This window comes from Toxorhynchites rutilus, chromosome 2 (assembly GCF_029784135.1).
Source record: "Toxorhynchites rutilus septentrionalis strain SRP chromosome 2, ASM2978413v1, whole genome shotgun sequence".
NCBI classification, from domain to species: Eukaryota; Metazoa; Arthropoda; class Insecta; order Diptera; family Culicidae; genus Toxorhynchites; species Toxorhynchites rutilus.
The window spans coordinates 255,871,958-255,877,579 of NC_073745.1; positions in this window are offsets into that span (position 1 = coordinate 255,871,958).

The following is a 5,622-nucleotide window of genomic DNA, read 5'->3' on the forward strand; positions in this document are numbered from 1 at the left end:
TAACAGTTGTATTTGTTATTTAACAAGTTAGTATTGTTATTGTTTAGTAGCATAAAGTTTCAACAGCATTTGGCTTCTTTCACAAATGACGTGGGGCGTGAGGAGAGTGGATGGACATTGTATTACTTGTTGGGCGTTGTCTTGCGTTACTTTAGGAGAAAGAAGTCAAAAAACCGTATTTTGACCGTTACCTATTTATTTATCGCACTCTATCATATTTTGCGTGGACACAAACTGCATAATGCTAAGAATTCAGATTTTGACCCACTCCCTGTCCTTACGTAACGCAATTCCTATCTCTAATATACAGTAAGTAATGATATCAAATTTTAGTCGTAGTATCGAAAAATTTGTGGTATCTCTAGAACAACTCTGGACAAGGATGCCAAACTGATAAATGACTCTTTTATTCCGTCTCTAAACGGTAATTTATTTCAAACTAAATCACAGACATAAATAGTTGTTTTTGATAAAATATTAGAAAAATCAACATAAAAGACTTGAGAATTATTTATTAAGAATTTATATTTAGTTTATAAGGAAAAAATTGAAAATCTAAAAATTGTTCATGTAACAGAATTATGAAAGTTTTCGAATGATTATGAATTGATCATTTATTGATAGAGCACAGAGATGTTTGCGTCGATCGATTGTAAATATTCTTGCGCATCTATCACAATAAATAAAAAATGGTTATATGCAGACATCAGGGTCCTAACTCCAGGATCCACCTATACAAAGACTACATCTCTGGCCGAAAAACTTTTAAAATCCTTGAAGTGTTGGTCGATCACAAACTTAGCTTCCTTCGCCATTTCTAGGAATGTAAGAATAGCTGTGCCACCCGGCTGAATCTGTTGAAAACTGTGTGAACTGGCCATTTATTAGGAATCACTAAACATGCAGCAACCGGCACACCAGACTTGCCTCGTAAACGCTGATTACTCGAATGATGGCTTCCTTCGATCATTGTCGTATCGAACCCGAGCAATGTATAGCAACTAGTGATCCCCTAAACTCGTAACCGAAGTTCAATGCCGTCAACGCGAATTGAGCTTCGTTTACGATTTTAGGGGAGCGTAAAAGATAATAATAGATTTTCAGGCGGAATGATCACTTTTTTGATTCCAGATGGCTTTCTAGCAAATGAGAAATATTAGATTAACTAATGATTTCTCTTAGTGTGACGATTAATCGATTAATCGATTATTTGGGGCGATTAATCGTATCGAATAACAAACTGCTGACAAGTATTCGATTAGCTGATGAACGATTAATTGTAAAAATCGGGGATCACCAATAGCAATAAAGTAATCTCACTAGAATCCGAGCAGCAAATCGGTGGTTTAGTGCTGAGTGGATGGTGTACTGTCACTCACACATTGGATTGCTGCATGGCCGATACCACACAAAAACTATTTAAAACCACATCGGAGCAGCAACAGGAAGATCCGGCTACGTGTAGGGTTCGGAGTAGTTTAAAATAAACACTATCAACACACTCAACATTTTCCACCTCTACGCTCCATGTACTTATTCCTTCTTTTCTCTCCCCAGTGCTGCCATACCGTCCGACGTTGTCCCTTTCATAGAGCTGTGCAATCCCATCGCTTTCGACGAGGGGCATGACACCGCACTACGGGTGGCCAAAACTATTATCAGCTGCCAACTCACCTAAGGTCTCGAGGTCACATATTCGGCCGAAGACAAGCTCCCAAAAACTCCGACACTGATCTATAATAAAGAACTTTGGACTGTCTCCAGCCTCTTGTCATCAATACCAGCTGCCTCTGTCTGCGCTGAAAATGGAGAACCTCCTTTTTGACCAAATTATCGACTCGGATATCGTATTCAGGAGTTTTAGTTACTTGGGGGGAACCCTCAGTCAGAGAACTACAAATGAAGCGGGTGGCACATTCCAACCCCCTTCGGGTGGGAAAAAAACCTGGTTTGAGGCGAATGACTGGAGATTTCCATCTGTTTTCGTGGAAAACGGTTCAGGAACAACTTCCAAGCCGAAGCAAGCCGGTCTGCTAGAACACTTCAAGTCCATCATAGCAGAAAAATACCGACTCTAAGAGATCAGATATTCGGACGGCTCAAAAGGGCCATCAGCAGTTGAATTTTGGGTAAGCGGCGGTAATAATAAGTTGACTTCCAGCAAGAAACTCGCGAATATCTTTCAAGTTTTCTTGGCCTAGGTGATCAGCATTTGTGTGACAACCTTAGAAAAATTAAGGGCCTGATTGCCAGTTTCGATGACGTAAAGATTATGAGAAAATAACGAAACCTTTGTTTTTGCTGTGTTATGGTGACTTTCAGCCTTTTTGGCTGGTTCGTCACTAAGGGTGGGTTTAGACTAGTGATATATTAATGTGAAGAAATATGATGAGATTTATAGAAATCGCATCAACCGTTTACACTAGCGTGAACTTCTATAATGAATATATTCATATTTTCGGTGAATTTATTCACCTGAAGTAGAACTGCATCCAACTTTAGTGATTTCTCTCCAGTGAGAAATTCACAAGCGTTTACATATGGTGAATTTATTCAAGTTATATATACCTCGAATAAGTGTATCATATTTATTCTCACCCGTTTACACCTATTTTCACGTGAATAAATCCATCTATAGCTATAGATCTCCCTAATGTAAACCCGCCATAAGACTCGGTTTTACATTTATTCCGAAAGAAGAGTTTTGGGAATGAGAAATGAACCCGTGACCTTTAGCGTGAGAGGTACGGACGTTAACTACTACGCCAGATTGCCTCTACCAACAACAAGTCCTTTCCAAACTGAGGACTGATCACTGCTCGCACTCTGGGACCACTGTAAATCTCACAACTCCATCGAAAGTTTCCTGTGTAGTTTCCTGAAATACGATGTTTTTTGAAACTTCTATGGGATCAGTGGGAGTGTAAATCTTGAGCGACGTTTCCTTTAGAATAGCAGCGTTTTTCAGCTACTCAAATTATTTCGAATTTCGTTCAGGATATAACGTATGAACAATGAACCTTGTTCCCTACCCTCCACAATGGAGGAGAATATTTTTGTATCATCAGACATTCTACTAAAGAGTTATTTCAAATTTTTTTTTATCCTATTTATTTATTTAAGGCTCATTAGCATTTTAGCTGTAACAGAGCCGAATTTTAATCGTGTACATGTCACATGGTTATCATATCTATAACAGTTGTTATACAGTTGCCATTCGCCAGTATTCCTTCCATACCATTACATATGGTACATTCACACAGTAGCCATTTAGGCGTAAGAGTATTCTTTCTGTTCTTCCATTATCCAGTTGGACCACCGGACAGCGGAGACAGTTGATTGATCATTGTTGAAATATTATAGAACAGCTACCCAATGTGTCTTGCAGAGCAGAGCAGTTGTATGGATGAATCGATCTTATTTCGACCGTGGGTCGATCTCCATCGCTGATGATTGTTGCGTGGACGTAGCTATTCTGTAACAACACAAAGATGGTCAATGAGGGACCTGAGTTTTGAACTCACGATCGATCGCTTACTAAGCGAACGCGCAACCAATGTGGCTACGGAGACCCCCCAATTTCTAAAATTTTGATGCTGATATAATATTCGAAGTGATAAACAAGCGAATTGAATAAGTAATATAAATAATTTTGCAGCCCTAAGTTAAAAATGTGGTCGTGGCCTTGGCACAATCCCCTACGTATATTTTTAAAATAGCTGTTTTAGCGTAGTGTAATATGTGTGATTTCCATTAACACTTGGTTGAGGATTCATATTCCGTTTATTGGTTTGCAAGTTGAATAGCTTCTTGAATGAAAAATCCGAAACATGAAAAAACAAAATGAATCCTCCTAAACGGCTACTATGTTATAGATAAAACAAATGTTTATCGATAGATAGCGATACTCTTACGCCTCAAAATGGTAACAGTGTAATATACAACAAAAGTTATCTTAAGATAAAAAAAATGTACACGAATGAATTCGGCTCTGTTACAGCTGAATTGCTAAATGAGCCTAATAAAATAATCTGTTGGGATAAAAAAATGAGTTGAATTAAAAAATTTTGCATGAAATATACGTTTAAAAGTTCAAAAATTGGTTGTTACTAAACTTATGCTTTTGGTATAGTTTGCAAAAACTTTCAAAATTTAAATTTAATTCAATGTTTATAAAACATCAGTACTAGTTCCGACGGGTTCTCACTTTTTTCTAATTCTGATTATTTGGAGGGACGATAATGGGACAGTATTCCAGATTACTAGATGGGCTGAAACGTTTCTTGTATTGGCAGCGATACTCAACTTTTTTCGGTACTTTAATAATGAATTGTACTACTAGTTTGGAATTCAACCAAGAACAAGGCAAATATAAATAACTCCTAACATCGACTTGAATGTCTAATTAGTTCCTAATCAAAATTAAATTTTCAGAATGAATAATTATTTGCTGGTATGTCATCCAGGGCCCGAAATCTGCGAAGATGGAAATCGACTCTCCTCTCAGTAGCTTTGCTTCGATTAGGACTTTTTCGGCATTCGCCGCTAACATGCCATGAATTGACGAGCGTTCAGAACGAGAATGACTGATTATTCTGATTGATACAAATCTCCCTCTTCATTCAACCTGACTTGAATCCACACTACTACTCATTTTTAGACATTTGTTGTGTTATCCGCGATTTTTGTGATCCACGGTGAGCTAGCCCGACTTTTCCACGGATAATCGGGGTTCCACTGTATATACCATTCATGAAATTAATCAAGAGCCATTGCAAAATACTAATGTGTTGTGTAATGATATTATGTTAATAACTAGCATGTACTTGGTTCGCTCTGGCTGCAAAGAGAAAGAAGTTTTGCGTGTCAAGCAGAAACATAATTTAGTTTTTTTTTTCATATTTCTAAAGGCTCTGAATCAGAAATTGACCACGATGTGTGCTTACAGCATGAAAATTAGTATAATGTTTAACTTCCTGTTTGTAGCACGTAATCGGTAAAATGATAGATTTGATCCGACACAGTCAATTAGTGGAAGCCCAAACTTCAAATTGAAATATCTCAAAATAATGTTTTTGGCAATTGGTTCGTTCTGGCAGAGCCCCGACCGTGTCAAACCACGTTGAACTCAAACAACGATACATGGTTACGTGATACATAAGAGAGAAACGAATTCATTATGAGGAAGTCACTTCAATATGCAATGAAGTCCGTTTGGCGGGGAAGAATGAAATGAGATACTCGAGTCGTAGAGTGAGATAGCAACTAAAAGCCCGAAGGACTGTTGAGTCGTGTTGACGGAAAAACTGCTGGAAGAAGTCAAAACACATTTCCAATGAAATACGGAGGCGAATTTCTTCATAGTCCCTTGACTATGCTCAGTTGCATATGACTTTGCCGAGCCCTGATATGATTTGTGTATTTACACAGAAAACTTTTCGATCCAGGTATGTAGTATAGTACTATCACAAATAATCTGCTTTTTATTTTAAACGAGTCATCTTACGTTTGATCAAGAAAAAAGAGGGTTCGGTTCTGCTCTGAGGGAAGACGAATCGCCACCCTTAACTGTTATACAGAATTTTAAATTTAGCACACGATGCCCAAAACTGACATTCGTGT